This window comes from Dendrobates tinctorius, unplaced genomic scaffold (assembly GCF_039654945.1).
Source record: "Dendrobates tinctorius isolate UK_male_01 unplaced genomic scaffold, ASM3965494v1 ptg000022l, whole genome shotgun sequence".
Lineage (NCBI taxonomy): Eukaryota > Metazoa > Chordata > Amphibia > Anura > Dendrobatidae > Dendrobates > Dendrobates tinctorius.
Genome location: NW_027361690.1, coordinates 87,401,561 through 87,426,664, shown reverse-complemented (window position 1 = coordinate 87,426,664; position 25,104 = coordinate 87,401,561). Strand labels below are relative to the sequence as shown.

The 25,104-nt window shown below is 45.6% G+C and overlaps 1 protein-coding gene across 1 annotated transcript in view; it reads left to right on the top strand.

Moving 5' to 3' along the window:
* Positions 1 to 1,398: 1,398 nt before the first annotated feature.
* The window catches only part of LOC141084265 (gonadotropin-releasing hormone II receptor-like), a 107,363-nt gene continuing 83,657 nt past the window's right edge, over positions 1,399 to 25,104 (top strand). The window contains exon 1 of the mRNA XM_073568862.1: positions 1,399 to 1,510. The gene's annotated coding sequence lies outside the window, so the exon portion shown is untranslated. The remainder of the gene's footprint in view (positions 1,511 to 25,104) is intronic.

Sequence of the window (25,104 nt, the reverse complement as noted above, 5' to 3'; positions counted from 1 at the left end):
TTCCTTTTATAGGTCACCTGATGTCATCCTGCGGTTTCTGAATGACATTTGAATAAGATGACAGTCATCCCAGTCAGTGGAGAGTTGTTTTTGCCCTCTGCTGGTCAGTAGCTTTGTTGTCCCCAATGCCTGCTGTTCGACCTTGTTGTAATGGACTGCCGTCTTAGAAATTTTAAGGATAGAGGCAACATAACACTCACTGTATCCCTCTGCTTTGGCATGGTTTAAAGTTATTTTTTCATTCCTATTACTTTTGGGATATTGCTAGCAATTGCAAACGGATAGCAATATCACTGCATTCGGATGTAAATCAGATGCTAGGTGTGAAAAATCGGTTTGTACTCTCATGACACTCGCATGACACTTGTCCGTTTTTTCGGTCCTGATATTGGAACATCCTTTTTCACACATATGGGTATGAGCCCTAAGGGGTAACATTTCTTCTTATGGAGAGTGACATACCTGATATGCCAGGGTATGGAGGCTTATAAAGCCATGCAATATTCTTCAGGGAAATTAACTCTGGTGCCACCTATTGGAAGCAGCAATCTTAAAAGTCAATATCGACCTTTTAACGAGCCTTGCCATTTCTGTGAAGCTCTGCCACACTTGCTCCTGCTGTTCTCTCTGTCTCACACAGAACAATTCTCCTTTATCTGTTCTAAACTCTCCCATACCCTCCTTTGTTCTATTCCCTTTACTGCAGACATGACATATCTCTCCAGAGTTTGCCATGCAGCTGTATTTGGCTACGTACGTAAGAAGCACATTTCTACTCTGTGCTCCCTTAATTTTAATTATTATACGGTTGCACACTATGCCCCTGTAAAAAAAATGCCTACACTATGTCCTTTGAATAAAAAAATGACCATGATGTGCACCCTGAATTAAAAAATGTAACCTACAGTGCGCCCCTGTATTAAAAAAAAAAGCTGGTAACCTTGGCAATGAGCAGAACACAATAGGATGAAAAATTCCTCCATTTTGTTCTTTTAATAAGAGGTAAACTGTAAAGTTGCTTGTTTTATAAGCACTTTGCAATTTCTATCATTTATGCTGGTGAGAAAAAAAACAACCCTTCACTTCCATCTGCCTTTTGGTAACAAAAAATTTGGAAGCATTCATTCTTAATTTTACATTTCACAAACAAATGGCATATATTAGTACATGAATAAATGCATACATCAGCATCTCTAATGTTCATATTGTCTGATCCCTTGCATTTTACTAAAACATGTATGGGGCATTATAGAGACGTCTGTGCATCCCGTGGTACATTACTGTGCTAGGATCTCTTCCATGGATCACCTGGTACAGGCTTTATGCACTGTCTCCCCTCCCACAATATCCACTGCTCATCGCTTAGCTGCCTCTATGAAGCATCAGTAGGGATATAGTTGTGTGAACAGAGAGGATGTAAAGACTCAAACCTGGGTACCAGCGCAGAACAAGCACAAGTTGGAAGTTTCTACAGAAATGGAATAGTCCTAGGACAAGAGCGCAGAATCTGGTAAGTGCCTAATGATACCCTTCATTATCAATGTAACAGTCATAGTTACATAGCATTTCTGTTAAGTATATTGCATATTTGATATGTTACATAATTTTCTGTCTCTGCCATATGCCATATGGCAATATGCTATTTGGAATATTGAATGTAAATATATACTATCTATATATATATATATATATATATAGATAGTATATATTTACATTCAATATTCCAAATAGCATATTGCCATATATGTGTGCACAGCAGAAGAGGGAATTTATATTTTATAGTTTTTCTACATGGATATTATTAAAATAACACCATCGACCTTTAGGATTTAACACATAGAATGAGACGCATATAGTCAATATGTGTTTGATGCAATATTACTTTGGATTTTTTCTATTGACTAATGTTCTGTATATCTCTGTCAACCAGATATGATTTAAAGAAGCGAAATCTCTTAAGAATCTTGCGTTTTATGACCTTTTCATTCCTAAGAAGCAACTAAATGCCGGATGAATTAATTGTTCTGCATTTTATTTATTCCCTTTCAATCATACATATTAATTTATCCTTCATCAAAGTCTGTACCCTGACTGGCGTGTATGTACAGAGTTCAGAATTGAAATTAAGACGTCATTGAGAACATCTGATACAAATCGATGTACAGTGTTTTACTTACAAGCAGAATGTGACAAGAGACAGACACGATAGCTCTGTAGAAATTCATTAATCCCCCCTCCTATACCCAGCAGGAAAAAAGGCTGAAATAATTCTTCCTAACAGATCTGTGACACCTTAATCTCCTTATTTTGCAGGAATTGTGGGGCAATTTATTTCCAACTCACCGACAGAAGTTAGGGATAGAAAGGCGTCTCAGGGTTCTGCAGTTAACTCTCCACTGACATCTTATTAAAATATTTATGGATCATTTCCAACACATCTATTTGGACTAGGGATTAAAGGGATCTCTATGGGATTGCAACCCAAGGGTTGTTGCAGTGAGCTCACCCCATTGTTCGCTGGCATTGCACCACCACCTGATCCCCAGCAGTCAGGGATTTGGATGTTTTATGGGTTAGACTGAAAGTCTTTTTTTTCTTTATATTGGAATAGATGTTTAACGTTAAATCAGGGTCCCAGTAATGTGTCACAATGGTGAACAATTCGTAAAGACTAAACGGAAATGATATGAGCAGCTGACACAAGGAAAGTAAAAGTGTTCTCTATGCTCAGACAACCCATAACGCTTACCAGAGAAGAGGAACTCTGCATGGCACCGTGCCTACTTATTAATCCTGTGTTATTCCGAAATCAAAAATTGTAAAATACAGAACATTTTTCAGTGAAAAAAATCAACCTCTACCCATGAAAACCATTGCAAGCGACCTTGTAGGTGTGGAATTCATTTCAAAATGCACTTTCTCATGCAGCATTATAAAAATGAGTGATGAGCGCAAGTGCTCAGTACTGGAGTTTGCCTAGGATGCTCGGGTATGCAGCTAGTATCGCGGGAGATCGATTTACATGTTCAACAGTCCCCACGCCCTCATGTTTCGCAGCTGAGACAGCCAAAAAACATGCGGTGATTTCCCAGGTATATCAGGCAATCCCCGCATGTCTTGTTGCTGTCTAACAGCAGCAAGACATGAGGGTGTGGGGACTCAAACACGTTACTCAAACACCTGGCATTTTCCTATGCTCAAGAGTTCACCGTGGGTCATGCTGTGAGGCAGCGCAGCATCAGTGATGTCACCGCTAGTCACTGAAGCAATCGCCGGCAGCTTCTCATTCATTTAGCAGTAGTTTACAGTCGGATTTAGCACAGCTTCTGGTTGTAAACTGTATATTCCCCAGATATGGATTACGGCGTGGGACTGAACGCCAGACAGGTATGGTATATTGTTTGTTTATTATTTTTTTTCTTAATTACAGGAAAGCGAGGGTGTTGCATGGACTAGCAGAACAGTAAACATGGCAAACTTTGTTTATTGTTTTATTTCATTAAAAGACTTTATTCTGGCTGTGTGTTAGTGTGTTAACCACTAAACAACTCTAGGATTAGTAATGGATAGGTGACTTATTGACACCTCTCAATTACTAAGCTGGGCTTGATGTCACTTTACAATACAAAGGTGGCATCAACCCACAACTATTACCCCATATGCCACCACTAAAGGTAAGTGGGAAGAGAGAGGGTAAGGGTCCCGTTTCACTTAGCGATGCACCAGCGATCCTGACAATGATACGATCTGGTAAGGATCACTGGTGCATCGCTAAATGGTCGCTCGTAAGCTGCCAAACAGGCAGATCTCTTCAGCGACACAGCAACAATCCGGCGATCCATATAACAACCTCGGCGGTCGTTAGGACCTTGTCACACAGCAGCTTTTCTGCCTTCGTCCCTGAGTTCTGCGTCGCCAACGAGGTCGCTCGTCGGAGTCAAACACAGCGATGCGCTCTGACCAGCTGGACACCGACGATGAAAAAATGGCCCAGGACATTCGAGCATGATCAGCGATATCCAGCAGGAGGCCAGTCACCGCTGCGTGTCACATGTAATGAGATTGCTGGCGAGGTCGCTGTTGCGTCACAAAATCGGTGACGCTTCAGCGATCTCGCTAGCGATCTTGCTATGTGAGACAGGGGCTTAAGTGCCGGAATTGGCATGTAACGTCCGTCTGCGGTTCTGGGCTGCAGCCAGGCTACACCCCGAGAAACACTGATACCCTTTACCCCTATACAGGGATCTGGATTTACAACAGAGCCCAGGAGGTAGCTGTCTGAATATGAGCAGCGGCCAGAGCAGGACGGTCGTCAGAGTGAAGTACAAAAACGGCAGGCAATAGAAGAGTCAAATTCAGGCCAAGGTCAGAGTCAAAAACCAGGAGGGCGGCAGAGGTACAGAACCATTAGGAAGTAGCAGAGTCAGAATATCCAGGCCAAGGTCACAAACCAGGAGAGTAGCAGAAGTACAGAATCGTCAGGCAAAAGAGGGGTCAGAAATCCAGGCTGAGGTCAGAGTCAAACAGAAATCAATCACTAAGTAACACACAGGGGAACCAAGAATATATCCGGCGGCTTGCAAGACCAGTCCCAAGGTATTTGAGGGATCAGGTCATCCCTCACAGGTTCCTGGACTGGTGATGTCATTAGGCCCGCCCCCAGGACCAGGCCAGACGGTGATGCAGTAACCCCCTGATGACTGACAGAGAGGCGGAGCCTGCGCCCACCAGATGCCTGCGCAGGAGCCACTTCTCTGTCACCACCATAACTCACGGGTGGACCACGGCGCCTCCCAGTGGCCGAGGCAGGAACAGCCGTCCCCGAGTCTGACAGTGAAGTGGCGGTCCGGCGCCTCCTAGTGGCCGTGACCGGAACAGCAGGCCTCGAATCCAACGGTGACGTGACAGACCGGCGCCTCCTAGTGGCAAAAGTTGGGACCATAGGCCCTGAGTCTGACGGCGACGTAATAGAACCACGGCGCCTCCCAGTGGCCGAGGCAGGAACAGCCGTCCCCGAGTCTGACGGCGAAGTGGCGGTCCGGCGCCTCCTAGTGGCTGTGACCAGAACAGCAGGCCCCAAATCTGATGGAGACGTGACATGGCGCATCTTAGAGATGCGCCATATCTGGGATTGCTTGGGGCAGATGTTTGTAGCCAGGGAGGGGCCAATAACCATGGTCCCTCTCTAGGCTATTAAGATCTGCCCCCAATCACTGGCTTTCCCTCTCTGGCTTGGAAAATTGTGCGGGAGCCCACGCCATTTTTTCCCCCAAAAAGATTTGTTTATTAAATACACACCCCATAATTTGCACATATACAATACTAATTATATTTGTTTCTGACATCTATATATCAAACTATTATGCATGTGTTTACTGTATGTAAACCATGTCTCCTATCCTGATGGCTCCTGCATTGATTTTACAGAAGCCGACAAATGAATTAATGGCTATTCTTCTATCTATATCTCTATGGAATATATATATATATGTGTGTGTCACTGACATACTGTATATATATGTATATATATATATGTACTGTATATACACACCTATTCTATGTGTATATATCTGTTTTATCCTATTATAAACTATTCTATTCTATACTGTACCCGGCAGATCATTTGCCGGCTTTTAATCTCTCTATTTATCTATCTAAAATACTGTGTGTGTATATATATATATATATATATATATATATATACAGGGGTTGGAGAAAATAATGGAAACACCTAACGTTTTGGCATCATAATCTTCTAACATGTTATAAACATGCAAACCGTAACATATGGTAATGTTTTGTAGTTGATTATTTGTGTTATGCGATATGTGTATGTAAATTAACTGTTTGTTTTGCAGAATTGTAAGAACATTGATGAGAACCTGATACCAATGGCAGACCTCTCGGATTTTCAAAAAGGTCAAATTGTTGGTGCTCATATGGCAGGCGCTAGTGTAACAGAAAGTGCCCGAATGCTTGGCGTGTCAAGAGGTACTGTCTCCAAAGTAATGACTGCGTTTGAAAGAGAAGGAAAAACGTCCGCAGCCAAGCACAGGTCAGGCCGAAAGTTGAAGATGGCTGAGAGAGACCGTCGGACTCTAAAAGAGAATTGTGAGAGAGGATCGCAAGACCGCGGCTCTGAAAAGCACTGCTGAGCTCAATGAACACCTACAGAACCCAGTTTCCACGAAAACTGTTCATCGGGAGCTGCACAAATCTGGATTCCACGGAAGAGCTGCAATATACCGCTGCTCTCAATGACAAATGTTTCCAAGCGTTTAGAGTGGTGTAGAAACCTCCAAAATTGGTCCCTCGAGCAGTGGAAACATGTGATATTCTCAGATGAATCATCGTTTACCGTATTTCCGACCTTCGGCCGAGTGTACGTTTGGAGACAGCAGAAAGAAGCATTCCATCCAGACTGCCTTCTCCCAACCGTAAAACATGGCGGAGGTTCTGTGATGATCTGGGGTGCTATTTCGTGAAGGTCCGCCGGGCCAATGATATCCCTTCATGGAAGAATTAACAGCCGAGATTATTTAGGCATTTTGGGCGACCAAGTGCATCCTATGGTTCAAGCACTGTTCCCATAGGGGAATGCCGTCTTTCAGGATGATAATGCACCAATTCATACAGCTAGAATCGTTAAAACATGGCACGAGGAACATTGTAATGAAGTTGAGCATCTCATCTGGCCCCCGCAATCCCCAGACCTCAACATTATTGAGCATTTATGGTCGATTTTAGAGATTCAAGTTAGACATCGATTTCCGCCGCCATCGTCGCTCAAAGAACTGGAGGGTGTTTTAACTGAAGAATGGGCTAAAATTCCTTTGGAAACAATTCACACCTTGAATGAATCTATACCTCGGAGAATTGAGGCTGTAATCACCGCAAAAGGTGGACCTACACCATATTAAAATAACTTTTGTTGATGTTTCCAGGTGTTTCCATTATTTTGTCCAACCCCTGAATATATATATATATACAGTGGGGCAAAAAAGTATTTAGTCAGTCAGCAATAGTGCAAGTTCCACCACTTAAAAAGATGAGAGGCGTCTGTAATTTACATCATAGGTAGACCTCAACTATGGGAGACAAACTGAGAAAAAAAAATCCAGAAAATCACATTGTCTGTTTTTTTTCCTTTTATTTGTATATTATGGTGGAAAATAAGTATTTGGTCAAAAACAAGCAATCAAGATTTCTGGCTCTCACAGACCTGTAACTTCTTCTTTAAGAGTCTCCTCTTTCCTCCACTCATTACCTGTAGTAATGGCACCTGTTTAAACTTGTTATCAGTATAAAAAGACACCTGTGCACACCCTCAAACAGTCTGACTCCAAACTCCACTATGGTGAAGACCAAAGAGCTGTCAAAGGACACCAGAAACAAAATTGTAGCCCTGCACCAGGCTGGGAAGACTGAATCTGCAATAGCCAACCAGCTTGGAGTGAAGAAATCAACTGTGGGAGCAATAATTAGAAAATGGAAGACATACAAGACCACTGATAATCTCCCTCGATCTGGTGCTCCACGCAAAATCCCACCCCGTGGGGTCAGAGTGATCACAAGAACGGTGAGCAAAAATCCCAGAACCACGCGGGGGGACCTAGTGAATGAACTGCAGAGAGCTGGGACCAATGTAACAAGGCCTACCATAAGTAACACACTACGCCACCATGGACTCAGATCCTGTAGTGCCAGACGTGTCCCACTGCTTAAGCCTGTACATGTCCGGGCCCGTCTGAAGTTTGCTAGAGAGCATTTGGATGATCCAGAGGAGTTTTGGGAGAATGTCCTATGGTCTGATGAAACCAAACTGGAACTGTTTGGTAGAAACACAACTTGTCGTGTTTGGAGGAAAAAGAATACTGAGTTGCATCCATCAAACACCATACCTACTGTAAAGCATGGTGGTGGAAACATCATGCTTTGGGGCTGTTTCTCTGCAAAGGGGCCAGGACGACTGATCCGGGTACATGAAAGAATGAATGGGGCCATGTATTGTGAGATTTTGAGTGCAAACCTCCTTCCATCAGCAAGGGCATTGAATATGAAACGTGGCTGGGTCTTTCAACATGACAATGATCCAAAGCACACCGCCAAGGCAACGAAGGAGTGGCTTCGTAAGAAGCATTTCAAGGTCCTGGAGTGGCCTAGCCAGTCTCCAGATCTCAACCCTATAGAAAACCTTTGGAGGGAGTTGAAAGTCCATGTTGCCAAGCGAAAAGCCAAAAACATCACTGCTCTAGAGGAGATCTGCATGGAGGAATGGGCCAACATACCAACAACAGTGTGTGGCAACCTTGTGAAGACTTACAGAAAACGTTTGACCTCTGTCATTGCCAACAAAGGATATATCACAAAGTATTGAGATGAAATTTTGTTTCTGACCAAATACTTATTTTCCACCATAATATGCAAATAAAAGGAAAAAAAAACAGACAATGTGATTTTCTGGATTTTTTTTTCTCAGTTTGTCTCCCATAGTTGAGGTCTACCTATGATGTAAATTACAGACGCCTCTCATCTTTTTAAGTGGTGGAACTTGCACTATTGCTGACTGACTAAATACTTTTTTACCCCACTGTATATATATACACTCACTGGCCACTTTATTAGGTACACCTGTCCAACTGTGTGTTAAGACTTAATTTCTAATCAGCCAATCACATGGCGGCAACTCAGTGCATTTAGGCATGTAGACATGGTCAAGACAATCTCCTGCAGTTCAAACCGAGCTTCAGTATGGGGAAGAAAGGTGATTTGAGTGCCTTTGAACGTGGCCTGATTGTTGGTGCCAGAAGGGCTGGTCTGAGAATTTCAGAAACTGCTGATCTACTGGGATTTTCACGCACAACCATCTCTAGGGTTTACAGAGAATGGTCCGAAAAAGAAAAAAAATCCAGTGAGCGGCAGTTCTGTGGCCGGAAATGCCATGTTGATGCCAGAGGTCAGAGGAGAATGGGCAGACTGGTTCGAGCTGATAGAAAGGCAACAGTGACTCAAATTGCCACCCGTTACAACCAAGGTAGGCAGAAGAGCATCTCTGAACGCACAGTGCGTCGAACTTTGAGGCAGATGGGCTACAGCAGCAGAAGACCACACTGGGTACCACTCCTCTCAGCTAAGAACAGGAAACTGAGGCTACAATTTGCACAAGCTCATCGAAATTGGACAGTAGAAGATTGGAAAAACGTTGCCTGGTCTGATGAGTCTCGATTTCTGCTGCGACATTCGGATGGTAGGGTCAGAATTTGGCGTAAACAACATGAAAGCATGGATCCATCCTGCCTTGTATCAACGGTTCAGGCTGGTGGTGGTGGTGTCATGGTGTGGGGAATTTTTTCTGGGCACTCTTTGGGCCCCTTGGTACCAATTGAGCATCGTTGCAACGCCACAGCCTACCTGAGTATTGTTGCTGACCATGTCCATCCCTTTATGACCACAATGTACCCAACATCTGATGGCTACTTTCAGCAGGATAATGCGCCATGTCATAAAGCTTGAATCATCTCAGATTGGTTTCTTGAACATGACAATGAGTTTACTGTACTCAAATGGCCTCCTCAGTCACCAGATCTCAATCCAATAGAGCATCTTTGGGATGTGGTGGAACGGGAGATTCGCATCAGGGATGTGCAGCCGACAAATCTGCGCCAACTGTGTGATGCCATCATGTCAATATGGTCCAAAATCTCTGAGGAATGCTTCCAGCACCTTGTTGAATCTCTGCCACGAAGAATTGAGGCAGTTCTGAAGGCAAAAGGGGGTCCAACCCCTTACTAGCATGGTGTACCTAATAAAGTGGCCAGTGAGTGTATATATATGTTGTGAAGAAAATTTAATTTCATTTTAAAACGATGTGTAAATGACTTAGAACATTTCTCTATATAAAAGCTCATGCTAAAATCGCATTGCAGTCTGATAGCAATCACACTGCATTCGGATTGTACTCGCATAAAAAATGCATGACACTTGCATGTCAATTGCATTAAACTCGCCCGACTCTCCTGCATCAAAATTGGACCAATTTTTAAATTTGCACCCCTTCTGCATTTTTCACCCACTTCTGGTTTTGGCTTACAAATACTGGGGTAAAAAACTCACCAAATACTGAATGTGTGCAGGTGGCCTTAACCCCTTCCCGACTGTTGACGCCACGTAGGTGTCATGAAAGTCGGTGCCAATCCGACCTATGACGTCTATGTGGCGTCATGAATTGATCGCGTTTCTGCGGGTTCGGTGACCGGGGTCATTGAAAGGTCACCCGACCCGCAGGTACAGGAGGACCTGTGCTTCACCCCGGGGGGTGGCTTTGCCCCCCCGTGGCTACAATCGCTCTGATTGGCTGTTGAAAGTGAAACAGCCAATCAGAGCGATTGTAATATTTCACCAATGAAACTTGGTGAAATATTACAATCCAGCCATGGCTGATGCTGCAGTATCATTGGCCATGACTGGAGACCGCTATGTGACCCTCCACCGACTGACGGGGTGATATGTCCCGCCACTGACTGATGGCTGCGATCTGCCGCCGCCGTCAGTATTTGCTGCCCATCCCCTGCCCTCTGCTCCCCCCACCTTCCGATCACCCTCCCTTCCCCCATTACCTCCCGAGTCCCGGTACCTCCTGGAGTCCCTCCAATCTTCATCCATGGGCACTGCCATCTCCCAAAATGGCGGGCGCATGCGCAGTGCGCCCATCGAATCTGCCGGCTGGCAGATTCATTCATTCATTCCAGGTACATTTTGATGACTGTGATAAACCCTATCACAGTGATCAAAATAAAAAAAAGTAAATAAACCCATCCTTTATCATCCCCGTAGGTAGGCAGAAATAATAAAATAAAGAAAATATATTTATTTTTATTTTTCCATTAGGGTTAGGGTTAGAAGTAGGGTTAGGGTTGGAATAAGGGTTAGGGTTGGAATTAGGGTTAAGATTAGGGTTAGGGGTGTGTTGGGGTGTGGCTTGTGGTTAGGATTATGGTTAGGGGTGTGTTGGGGTTAGGGTTGTGGTTAAGGGTGTGTTGGGGTTCAGGTTGAGCTAGAATTGAGGGGTTTCCACTATTTAGGCACATCAGGGGGTCTCCAAACACAACATGGCGTCACCATTGATTCCAGCCAATTTTGCGTTCAAAAAGTCAAATGGCGCTCTCACCCTTCTGGGCCCCGATGTGTGCCCAAACAGTGGTTTACATCAACATATGGGGTATCAGCATACTCAGGACAAACAGGACAACAACTTTTGGGAAAATAAAAATTTGGAGGCTAAAAAATGATTTTTGTGGAAAAAAAATGATTTTTTATTTTCACGTCTCTGCGTTATAAACTTCTGTGAAGCATTTGGGGGCTCAGCATGTGGGGAGTTTCCACTGTTTAGGCACATCAGGGGCTCTGCAAAGGTAACATGACGCCCGCTGACCATTCCATCAAGTCGGCATTTCAAAACATCACTACTCACTACTTCCCTTCCAAGCCCCGACATGTGCCCAAACAGTGGTCCCCCCATATACACAAACTGGACAACAACTTTTGGGGTCCAATTTATCCTAATAAAAAATTAGGGGCTAAAAAATGATTTTTGTGGAAAAAAATGATTTTTTATTTTCTTGGCTCTGCGTTATAAACTTCTGTGAAGCACTTGGGGGCTCAGAGTGCTCACCACACATCTAGATAAGTTCCCTGGAGGGTTTAGTTTCCAAAATGGGGTCATTTGTGGGGGAGCTCCAATGTTTATGCACACAGGGGCTCTCCATACACGACATGGTGTCCACTAACGATTGGAGCTAATTTTCCATTCAAAATGTCAAATGGCACTACTTCCCTTCCGGGCTCTGCCGTGCACCCAAACAGTGGTTTATGACCACATATGAGGTATCGGTGTACTCAGGAGAAATTGCCCAACAAATTTTAGGATCCATTTTATCCTGTTGCCCATGTGAAAATGAAAAAACTGAGGCTAAAAGAACATTTTTGTGAAAAAAAGTACTTTTTTTTACGGGTCAATTTGTGAAGCACCTGGGGGTTCAAAGTGCTCACTATGCATCTATATAAGTTCCTTGGGGAGTCTAGTTTCCAAAACGGGTCACTTGTGGGGGAGCTCCAATGTTTAGGCACACAGAGGCTCTACAAACGCGACATGGCAACCGCTAAACATTCCAGCATATTTTCCATTCAAAAAGTCAAATGGCGCTCTTTCCCTTCTGAGCCCTGTCATGAGCCCAAACAGTGGTTTATGACCACATATGAGGTATCAGTGTACTCAGGAGAAATTGCCCAACAAATTTTAGGATCCATTTTATCCTGTTGCCCATGTGAAAATGAAAAAACTGAGGCTAAAAGAACATTTTTGTGAAAAAAAAGTACTTTTTTTTACGGGTCAATTTGTGAAGCACCTGGGGGTTCAAAGTGCTCACTATGCATCTATATAAGTTCCTTGGGGGGTCTAGTTTCCAAAAGGGGTCACTTGTGGGGGAACTCCAATGTTTAGGCACACAGGGGCTCTACAAACCTGACATGGCAACCGCTAAATATTCCAGCATATTTTCCATTCAAAAAGTCAAATGGTGCTCTTTCCCTTCTGAGCCCTGCCATGCGCCCAAACAGTGGTTTATGACCACATATGAGGTATCGGTGTACTCAGGAGAAATTGCCCAACAAATTTTAGGATCCATTTTTTCCTGTTGCCCATGTGAAAATGAAAAAATTGATGCTAAAAGAAATTTTTGTTGGAAAAATTAAAATGTACATTTTTTCCTTCCACGTTGCTTTAGTTCCTGTGAAGAACCTGAAGGGTTGATAATCTTCTTGAATGTAGTTTTCAGTAGCTTGAGGGGTGCAGTTTTTAGAATGGTGTCACCTTTGGGTATTTTCTGCCATATAGACACCTCAAAGTGAGGTGGTCCCTAAGAAAAATGGTTTTGTAAATTTTGTTGTGAAAATGAGAAATCGCTGGTCAATTTTTAACCCTTATAACTTCCTAACAAAAAAAAATATTGTTTCCAATAGAGTTGAGCAAAACGGGTCGAAAAATTTCAAAAGTCGCCGACTTTTGGCAAAGTCGGGTTTCATGAAACGAAACCCGACCCTAGGATGAGGTCGGCCACGAGGTCGGCGACTTACGCGCCAAAGTCGCGTTTCAAAAGTTTGTTTTGCGCTCTTTTTCAGCCAATCAGGATCCACGGACACTGTGGGCAACGTGATGACATAGGCACGGGTCACCACCATCTTTCAGAAGGGCATGCAAGTGATTGGCTTGCTTTGGTGGCGTCACAGGGGGTATAAAAGGGCGTGCACGCCGACCGCCATCTTACTTCTGCCGATCTTAGTATAGGGAGAGGTTGCTGCTGATTCTGTAGGGAGAGCGTTAGGCAGGGACGAAGACAAAAAAACTGCTTCTGCTGCTAGCGATTTGGCCTGCACAACACACCAGTCACTGTGTGTGCAGTGCAAGGGGAGGCTATATAGTGGGGTATCAGTGGTGTTGGTTGTTGGGCTGCCTTCTAAGGCTTCCTGACATTCCTGCATTGCTGTTTACCCACTGCTCCGCAAACTGCTTTTTTAAAAGCAATCCCAATTTTTTTTTTTGTCCTGCTGAGAAGACAAAAAAACTGCTTCTGCTGCTAGCAATTTGGCCTGCACAACACACCAGTCACTGTGTGTGCAGGGCAAGGGGAGGCTATATAGTGGTGTATCAGTGGTGTTGGTTGTTGGGCTGCCTTCTAAGGCTTCCTGACATTCCTGCATTGCTGTTTACCCACTGCTCCGCAAACTGCTTTTTTGAAAGCAATCCAATCTCCCTTATCCTCTAGTCACTTTTGTCACAGCTGTGCCATCGAGCCTGTCACATAGCACTCAGATATTCATTGGGCCTCACACAATGCAAAAGTGTCCATCCAGTGTCCAAAAGTGTGTGCAGAGATTCAAAATCTCCCTTATCCTCTAGTCACTTTGGTCACAGCTGTGCCATCGAGCCTGTCACATAGCGCTCAGATATCAGGGGGCCTCACACAATCCAAAAGTGTCCAGTGTCCAAAAGTGTGTGCAGAGATTCAAAATCTCCCTTATCCTCTAGTCACTTTGGTCACAGCTGTGCCATCGAGTCTGTCACAAAGCGCTCAGATATCAGTGGGCCTCACACAATCCAAAAGTGTCCATCCAGTGTCCAAAAGTGTGTGCAGAGATTCAATATCTCCCTTATCCTCTAGTCACTTTGGTCACAGCTGTGCCATCGAGCCTGTCACATAGCGCTCAGATATCAGTGGGCCTCACACAATCTAAAAGTGTCCATCCAGTGTCCAAAAGTGTGTGCAGAGATTCAAAATCTCCCTTATCCTCTAGTCACTTTTGTCACAGCTGTGCCATCGAGCCTGTCACATAGCGCTCAGATATTCATTGGGCCTCACACAATCCAAAAGTGTCCAGTGTCCAAAAGTGTGTGCAGAGATTCAAAATCTCCCTTATCCTCTAGTCACTTTGGTCACAGCTGTGCCATCGAGCCTGTCACATAGCGCTCAGATATCGACCTCACACAATCCAAAAGTGTCCATCCAGTGTCCAAAAGTGTGTGCAGAGATTCAAAATCTCCCTTATCCTCTAGTCACTTTGGTCACAGCTGTGCCATCGAGCCTGTCACATAGCGCTCAGATATCAGTGGGCCTCACACAATCCAAAAGTGTCCATCCAGTGTCCAAAAGTGTGTGCAGATATTCAAAATCTCCCTTATCCTCTAGTCACTTTTGTCACAGCTGTGCCATCGAGCCTGTCACATAGCGCTCAGATATTCATTGGGCCTCACACAATCGAAAAGTGTCCAGTGTCCAAAAGTGTGTGCAGAGATTCAAAATCTCCCTTATCCTCTAGTCACTTTGGTCACAGCTGTGCCATCAAGCCTGTCACATAGCGCTCAGATATCAGTGGGCCTCACACAATCCAAAAGTGTCCATCCAGTGTCCAAAAGTGTGTGCAGAGATTCAAAATCTCCCTTATCCTCTAGTCACTTTTGTCACAGCTGTGCCATCGAGCCTGTCACATAGCGCTCAGATATTCATTGGGCCTCACACAATCCAAAAGTGTCCATCCAGTGTCCAAAAGTGTGTGCAGAGATTCAAAATCTCCCTTATCCTCTAGTCACTTTGGTCACAGCTGTGCCATCAAGCCTGTCACATAGCGCTCAGATATCAGTGGGCCTCACACAATCCAAAAGTGTCCATCCAGTGTCCAAAAGTGTGTGCAGAGATTCAAAATCTCCCTTATCCTCTAGTCACTTTTGTCACAGCTGTGCCATCGAGCCTGTCACATAGCGCTCAGATATTCATTGGGCCTCACACAATCCAAAAGTGTCCAGTGTCCAAAAGTGTGTGCAGAGATTCAAAATCTCCCTTATCCTCTAGTCACTTTGGTCACAGCTGTGCCATTGAGCCTGTCACACAGCGCTCAGATATCAGTGGGCCTCACACAATCCAAAAGTGTCCATCCAGTGTCCAAAAGTGTGTGCAGAGATTCAAAATCTCCCTTATCCTCTAGTCACTTTGGTCACAGCTGTGCCATCGAGCCTGTCACATAGCGCTCAGATATCAGTGGGCCTCACACAATCCAAAAGTGTCCATCCAGTGTCCAAAAGTGTGTGCAGAGATTCAAAATCTCCCTTATCCTCTAGTCACTTTTGTCACAGCTGTGCCATCGAGCCTGTCACATAGCGCTCAGATATTCATTGGGCCTCACACAATCCAAAAGTGTCCAGTGTCCAAAAGTGTGTGCAGAGATTCAAAATCTCCCTTATCCTCTAGTCACTTTGGTCACAGCTGTGCCATCAAGCCTGTCACATAGCGCTCAGATATCAGTGGGCCTCACACAATCCAAAAGTGTCCATCCAGTGTCCAAAAGTGTGTGCAGAGATTCAAAATCTCCCTTATCCTCTAGTCACTTTTGTCACAGCTGTGCCATCGAGCCTGTCACATAGCGCTCAGATATTCATTGGGCCTCACACAATCCAAAAGTGTCCATCCAGTGTCCAAAAGTGTGTGCAGAGATTCAAAATCTCCCTTATCCTCTAGTCACTTTGGTCACAGCTGTGCCATCAAGCCTGTCACATAGCGCTCAGATATCAGTGGGCCTCACACAATCCAAAAGTGTCCATCCAGTGTCCAAAAGTGTGTGCAGAGATTCAAAATCTCCCTTATCCTCTAGTCACTTTTGTCACAGCTGTGCCATCGAGCCTGTCACATAGCGCTCAGATATTCATTGGGCCTCACACAATCCAAAAGTGTCCAGTGTCCAAAAGTGTGTGCAGAGATTCAAAATCTCCCTTATCCTCTAGTCACTTTGGTCACAGCTGTGCCATTGAGCCTGTCACACAGCGCTCAGATATCAGTGGGCCTCACACAATCCAAAAGTGTCCATCCAGTGTCCAAAAGTGTGTGCAGAGATTCAAAATCTCCCTTATCCTCTAGTCACTTTGGTCACAGCTGTGCCATCGAGCCTGTCACATAGCGCTCAGATATCAGTGGGCCTCACACAATCCAAAAGTGTCCATCCAGTGTCCAAAAGTGTGTGCAGAGATTCAAAATCTCCCTTATCCTCTAGTCACTTTGGTCACAGCTGTGCCATCGAGCCTGTCACATAGCGCTCAGATATAAGTGGGCCTCACACAATCCAAAAGTGTCCATCCAGTGTCCAAAAGTGTGTGCAGAGATTCAAAATCTCCCTTATCCTCTAGTCACTTTGGTCACAGCTGTGCCATCGAGCCTGTCACATAGCGCTCAGATATCAGTGGGCCTCACACAATCCAAAAGTGTCCAGTGTCCAAAAGTGTGTGCAGAGATTCAAAATCTCCCTTATCCTCTAGTCACTTTTGTCACAGTTGTGCCATCGAGCCTGTCACATAGCGCTCAGATATCAGTGGGCCTCACACAATCCAAAAGTGTCCATCCAGTGTCCACAAGTGTCTGCAGAAATTCAAAATCTCCCCTGCCCTATAGACACCTTGTACCTTGTTTTACATTACTATATAGTTTGTTGGATTTTGTCTACATTTCTACCAAAAATGAGGAAGGCTGGTGGAAGAGGCCGTGGAATTGGGCGGGGGTTGGCAGCTGGTAATGATGGTGTTGGTGGTGGATCTGATGGTAGTGGCAAGAGCAAAATGGGACCGAATGCAGGAGGTGCTGACCCTGCGTCATCGTCTGGCTACATAAGGCCTTGAACGCTTAGTTTTCTAGGAGTTGGCAAACCGCTTTTAAAGCCAGAGCATCAGGAAAAAGTTTTGTCTTACATTGCTGACTCAGCCTCCAGCTCTATCGCCTCCTCTTCTTCAGTTGTAAAAAGTAAAAGCACTGAGTCGTCATTTGAGGCTCATGTTCATGAACCACACCTTTCCTTGTGTCCTTCACCCCAACCAAGATTGAAGGATGACGCAGGCCATAATACTGATTACTCCATGGAGCTGTTTTCACATACCATGCCTGGATTATCAAGTCAAATGGTGAATTACCCAGGCCAAGATGAATCTGACATGGAGTGCACTGATGCACAGCCGCTGATGGATGATTCTGCTGGTACATTCACTCAGAGCACTACATTGTCCTCGCAGTGTACAGAGCCAGATTCTGACCCTGATGAGACTCAGGTGCCCCTTCCCGCACACTATACCACCATACACGGTGACTCAGAGGAAGGTGCACATGACATAGAAGAGGAGGTGATGGATGACCCAGTTGTTGACCCAGATTGGCATCCATTGGGGGAAGAGGGTGCTGCTTCCAATAGCTCAGATGAGGAGCATCCACAGCAGACATCGACATCGCAACAGCTGTTATCTGGCAGGCCCGGAGCACTCCAAAGACAGGTTCCAAACATCAAAAGAGTTGCTGGACAGCTTGTCCAGAGGGTCAAAAGATCACAGCGTGCTAGGCCGCAAAATGTCTGCCAAAGTAGGAAGAGTGCAGTGTGGCACTTTTTTGAACAAAATCCTCATGATCAGGCCAAGGTTATCTGTAAGAAGTGCGCAAAGACCTTTTGCCGAGGGAAAAATCTGAAAAATTTGAATACCAGTTGCATGCTTAGACATTTAACCAGTATGCACTTGCAAGCGTGGACACAACACCAAACCTCAAGTGCCACATGTGCAACTGATCACAACGAAGGTAGTCAGCAACGCTACATTGTTTCCCCCACTGTAAGCCCACCGGTTAGCACAGCAGCAAATGTTGAGGTGTCGTTGCAAGACCACAGCAGTCGGGAATCCCACTGTTATATCAACGAAAGACTGATTCTAGGCCATCAGAAAGAACACCAACTCCATCACCATCATCAACCCTCTCTCAGTCCACCCTGTCCACCGCTACTTCCACCATATGCAGCTCTCAAGTCCAGCTCACCCTCCCAGACACTATGAGTAGGTCAAGAAAGTACTCAGTCTCTCATCCGCGTACACTGGGTTTGAACGCCCACATTGCCAAACTAATCTCGTTTGAGATGATACCCTTTCGGTTGGTGGAAAGCACAGCTTTCCGCGAACTCATGGCCTATGCAGTACCACGCTATGACCTACCCAGTCGCCACTTCTTCTCTCGCAAAGCCATCCCAGCCCTCCACCATCATGTGAAAGACCGCATTGTCCATGCACTCAAGCAGTCAGTGAGCGGAAAGGTGCACCTCACAACTGATGCATGGTCCAGTCGGCATGGCCAGGGCCGTTACGTGTCCATCACTGCGCACTGGGTTAATGTGGTGGATGCAGGGTCCACAGGGGACAGCGGTGGTGGGACAGTGCTGTCTAGCCCACGGTATAGGAAACAGTTGGCTGTAGGCGTTCGACCCTCCTCCTCCTCCAGAAGCGAAAGCTCGTCCACAGAGCGCAGTCGTACGAGCACTCCATCTGCAGCTGCCACTGTTGCACACGATGTGTCCCCCTATCGAGCAGCTAGTGGAAAGCGTCAGCAGGCTGTGTTGCAGATGATGTGTTTGGGCGACAGACACACCGCCGAGGTGCTGGCCGAGTACTTGAAGCGACAAACTGAGTCATGGCTGGGCAGTGTACATCTTGAGGCAGGCAAGGTAGTTAGTGATAACGGTCGTAATTTTGTGGCAGCCATAGCCCTTTCAAAACTCAGCCACATACCTTGCTTGGCTCACACCTTGAACCTGGTGGTGCAGTGCTTCCTCAAAAATTATCCGGAGTTAACAGCCCTGCTCCAGAAGGTGCGAAGACTGTGCGCGCACATCCGCCGGTCGCCTGTACACTCCGTTCGTATGCAGAAGCTGCAGCGATTGCTCCACCTTCCCAACCACCGCCTCATTATCGACATTGCAACAAGGTGGAACTCCACCCTGCACATGGTGGAGCGGCTGTGCGAGCAGAGGCAGGCCATAATGCATTTGTGGGAGGATACACGGCCAGGCACTTTGAGAGCAGACATGGAGTTGACAGGCGTGCAGTGGTCGAAGCTGAAAGACCTTTGTAAAGTCCTTCAGTGTTTTGAGGAATGCACACGGCTGGTAAGCGCAGACGACGCCATCCTAAGCATGAGCATCCCACTTATGCGTCTGCTCATGCAAACTTTGATGCACCTTAAGGAGCAGGCGTCTGCAGCCAATGTTGATGAGGAGGAAGAGGAGGAGGGAATCCTTGATGACATTCAGCCATTGTCTGCTCAGGGACCTCTCCTGGACGAAGTGGAGGAAGAAGAGGAGGAGGAGGAGGATGATGGGGATGATTACTTAGGGGAGGAGGATGCATCTCGTGGGGCAAGTGAAAATGTTGGCGTGGCAAGGTCTGGTACACGGTTTGTGCGTGACTGGAGGGATGTGGATTTGCCAGAAACTACTCCACCCAGCACTCGCAGTGCATCATTGACACCGGGAACATTGGCCCACATGTCAGATTATGCCTTGCGGATCCTAAAAAGGGACCCCCGCATTGCCAAAATGATGAACGATGACGACTACTGGTTGGCCAGCATCCTGGATCCACGCTATAAAGGCAAATTACAAAACATCATGCCACAGGAGAACCTTGACCTAATATTGGCTAATAAACAAGCAACTCTGGTAAATCGGTTGCTTGAGGCATTCCCAGCACACAGCAGCGGTGATGGTTCTCACACGAGCCGTACGGGCCGGGGGCAGCTTGGCAGAGGTGTTCGTGGTGCACACAGCAGAAGTGGCGTTGGAGACAGGGGTTTCATGACAATGTTGTGGACTGATTTTTCAAATACCGCTCAAACAACTGGTAATACTGCATCGATGGAAAGTGACAGGAGACAGCAGTTGTCAACTATGGTTACAAACTACTTTTCCTCCCATATCGATGTTCTCCCACACAGGTCATTCCCCTTTGACTATTGGGCCGCTAAACTGGACACCTGGCCTGAATTGGCCCAATATGCCTTACAGGAGCTCGCTTGCCCAGCTGCAAGTGTGCTATCGGAAAGAGTCTTCAGTGCAGCTGGATCAATCCTGACAGAAAAAAGGACCCGTCTGTCAACCCAAAATGTGGATGATCTAACCTTCATTAAAATGAACCACGCATGGGTTTCCAAGGATTTTGTCCCACCTTCCCCTGATGACACATAGGGTGACAGAAAAATGGCTTGCTTTGGTCCACCTCTTCCTGGTACTTCACCTATTTCGCCTTTTGCATCAGCTGAATGTCCAACATCAACATATGCCACTTTCTAAAACTCCCTAACTGTGCTGCCTCCCCCCCATGGCCGGGGTCACCACCTAGCGCATGACACCGTGCGAGTGCCGTTGCCCTGGACAGGTGGGTAGGCCGACTCTTGGGCGCGGGCACTGGCACAGGGTCCCTCATAGTGCAATCAAGTGTCTCTGACGGTGTTGGTGCACACCCGCCGTCAGAGACACACCGCTGTACTATGAGGGGCCCAGTGCCAGTACCGACGCCCACGAGTGGGCCCCCCTTGCTTGGGCAGGGCCCCAGCATTTGTAATCTTTACCTCTCCCTGCTCCTCCGCTGTGTAATCTGGGCTGTCAAATCCATACTGTGCCTGACACCATCTGAGCCTGCCTTCTGATGTATAGACATATATTTTGAATGTGTACGCTATCCATACATGTTATCCGGGGATACGGTACCCTTTCTAACCTTTGTGCAATCACGTGCAATCCATACTGGGCCTAACACCGTCTGAGCCTGCCTCCTGAGACATATATTTTGAATGTGTACGCTATCCATACATTTTATCCGGGGATACGGTACCCTTTCTAACCTTTGTGCAATCACGTGCAATCCATACTGGGCCTAACACCGTCTGAGCCTGCCTCCTGAGACATATATTTTGAATGTGTACGCTATCCATATATGTTATCTGGGGATACGGTACCCTTTCTAACCTTTGTGCAATCACGTGCAATCCATACTGGGCCTAACACCGTCTGAGCCTGCCTCCTGAGACATATATTTTGAATGTGTACGCTATCCATACATGTTATCTGGGGATACGGTACCCTTTCTAACCTTTGTGCAATCACGTGCAATCCATACTGGGCCTAACACCGTCTGAGCCTGCCTCCTGAGACATATATTTTGAATGTGTACGCTATCCATACATGTTATCCGGGGATACGGTACCCTTTCTAACCTTTGTGCAATCACGTGCAATCCATACTGGGCCTAACACCGTCTGAGCCTGCCTCCTGAGACATATATTTTGAATGTGTACGCTATCCATACATGTTATCCGGGGATACGGTACCCTTTCTAACCTTTGTGCAATCACGTGCAATCCATACTGGGCCTAACACCGTCTGAGCCTGCCTCCTGAGACATATATTTTGAATGTGTACGCTATCCATACATGTTATCCGGGGATACGGTACCCTTTCTAACCTTTGTGCAATCACGTGCAATCCATAATGGGCCTAACACCGTCTGAGCCTGCCTCCTGAGACATATATTTTGAATGTGTACGCTATCCATACATGTTATCTGGGGATACAGTACCCTTTCTAACCTTTGTGCAATCACGTGCAATCCATACTGGGCCTAACACCGTCTGAGCCTGCCTCCTGAGACATATATTTTGAATGTGTACGCTATCCATACATGTTATCTGGGGATACGGTACCCTTTCTAACCTTTGTGCAATCACGTGCAATCCATACTGGGCCTAACACCGTCTGAGCCTGCCTCCTGAGACATATATTTTGAATGTGTACGCTATCCATACATGTTATCTGGGGATACGGTACCCTTTCTAACCTTTGTGTAATCACGTGCAATCCATACTGGGCCTAACACCGTCTGAGCCTGCCTCCTGAGACATATATTTTGAATGTGTACGCTATCCATACATGTTATCTGGGGATACGGTACCATTTCTAACCTTTGTGCAATCACGTGCAATCCATACTGGGCCTAACACCGTCTGAGCCTGCCTCCTGAGACATATATTTTGAATGTGTACGCTATCCATACATGTTATCTGGGGATACGGTACCCTTTCTAACCTTTGTGCAATCACGTGCAATCCATACTGGGCCTAACACCGTCTGAGCCTGCCTCCTGAGACATATATTTTGAATGTGTACGCTATCCATACATGTTATCCGGGGATACGGTACCCTTTCTAACCTTTGTGCAATCACGTGCAATCCATACTGGGCCTAACACCATCTGAGCCTGCCTCCTGAGGCATATATTTTGAATGTGTACGCTATCCATACATGTTATCCGGGGATACGGTACCCTTTCTAACCTTTGTGCAATCACGTGCAATCCATACTGGGCCTAACACCGTCTGAGCCTGCCTCCTGAGACATATATTTTGAATGTGTACGCTATCCATACATGTTGTCTGGGGATACGGTACCCTTTCTAACCTTTGTGCAATCACGTGCAATCCATACTGGGCCTAACACCGTCTGAGCCTGCCTCCTGAGACTTATATTTTGAATGTGTACGCTATCCATACATGTTATCTGGGGATACGGTACCCTTTCTAACCTTTGTGCAATCACGTGCAATCCATACTGGGCCTAACACCGTCTGAGCCTGCCTCCTGAGACATATATTTTGAATGTGTACGCTATCCATACATGTTATCTGGGGATACGGTACCCTTTCTAACCTTTGTGCAATCACGTGCAATCCATACTGGGCCTAACACCGTCTGAGAATGATAGATGGGGCCCACCATACACTGGAACATTCCAAAGGTGGACATCAGACACTGGAGCAGCATTTACAGGGCCCATTATACACTAGAGCATTAGAAATGGGGCCCATTATGTTTGGAGCATTATTTGGGCCCATAAGACAGTAGAGCTTCATCCATGGGGACCAACATATACTGTAGCATTATGTGGAGCTCATCATATACTGTTTCAAACATTATATGGGACCAATGATTCTGTATGGAGAAATAGATGGGCCTCGTCATGAGATGTAAAAAGTGAGGTATTTTTCATTGTACTATACCGCTATTTCTCTGCCGTATCGGAGCATGATGAGTTGTGGTATGTGTTAAAGGGGCGCTCTTTTGCCCAGGGCACATGAAAACCTGGAGCCAGCCCTCCCCCCCACAGTCTGTAGCCAAATAACCCCCATTTTTCAGTGCGTAACTTGTATTATGAAGTTAATTAAGGTTGACAAGCTTAAGTAAGAAGAATTGATGCTTTTGGCATTCAAATGGACACTGTAGGTGTGTTTCCTGTCCTCCTCTCACTGCCGACTTTTATTCCCCATTGACTTACATTGGGTTTCGTGTTTCGGGACGACCCCGACTTTTCCCTATAATCGGACGATCTTGCTCGACCCGACTTTTGGAAAAGTCGGGTTTCACGAAACGAAACGCGACCCTAAAAAACCAAAAGTCGCTCAACTCTAGTTTCCAACATTGTGCTGATGTAAAGTAGACGTGTGGGAAATATTATTTATTAACTATTTTGTGTCATATTACTCTTTGGTTTAACAGAATAAAAATTTAAAATTTGAAAATTGCGAAATTTTCAACATTTTCGCCAAATTTCCATTTTTTTTCACAAATAAACACAAAAATTATTGACCTAAATTTACCACTAACATTAAGCCCAATATGTCACGAAAAAACATTCTCAGAATTGCTAGGATCCATTGAAGCTTTCCTGAGTTCTTACCTCAAAAAGGGACACTGGTCAGAATTGCAAAAAATGGCCTGGTCATTAAGGTCAAAATAGGCTGGGTCATGAAGGAGTTAAACTGAGACTGAGTGCACTTCTACCAACCAACAAAATGTGAAAGATTAATTCAAACACACCCAGTCAGAACTGAATGAGACCACTGTGCTGTGTCTCTCAGTAGGCACGTAAATGTTGACTACATTACAATAATTTACGTAATTGTGCGGCTACCGAGCATTTGCCTGGAAAACTGGAGCAATCAAATGATTGCAAAAGAAGGCTTATTGGTGATAGAGCAAAGCAGCTTCCAAACTTAATAAAATTACTTTAAACCCACTAGGTAGAACCCAGTTATGGTATTATATACAGCTGTGTTCACTTTAAGGACCATATAGGTGCAATGTGGCGCTCCTCAGATCACCTCTGTATACTTCGGTAGATCCCCTTTAATGCTGTAGTATCTGTAAGTCTCTAGTGGTTCAGCAAGCTGCGTCTGGGCATTCAGGTGCCTGTGTCTGCCAGTCTGAGTTTGGTGCCAAACTAACTGTGGGTGCGTGCACACGCCTACCGTAATCCTCGCGGTGGGCCTGAGCTCAGGATTTATCGACCTGTGTCTGGTCGCTCTGTCGTTGTAGAGAGAAGCCCGCCTGGACGACGAATGTTTGAACAAGGAATGACAGTGTTTCTAACCATTGTGTGGTACCACAGTTAACTTGCTGGAAGGCCCTCTGGGTGTGTTAAGGATGTCGGATCCTGGGGATTTCACTTTCTCGTATGGTGCTTGATGGAGAGGTCATATGTCCTCCTCCTTCAAAATCGCACCAAGCTTTCTCAAGATGGCCACCAAACCAATCCCTTCCTGTCAGGCACTTCTTCCCAATTTCTTGTACTGCACGCTGGCCTGGGGCTTTGGTTCTGTCCAAACTGGAGTTCAAACCAGCAGAACAGAGTCTATTTAAGATAACAGCAGTCTCT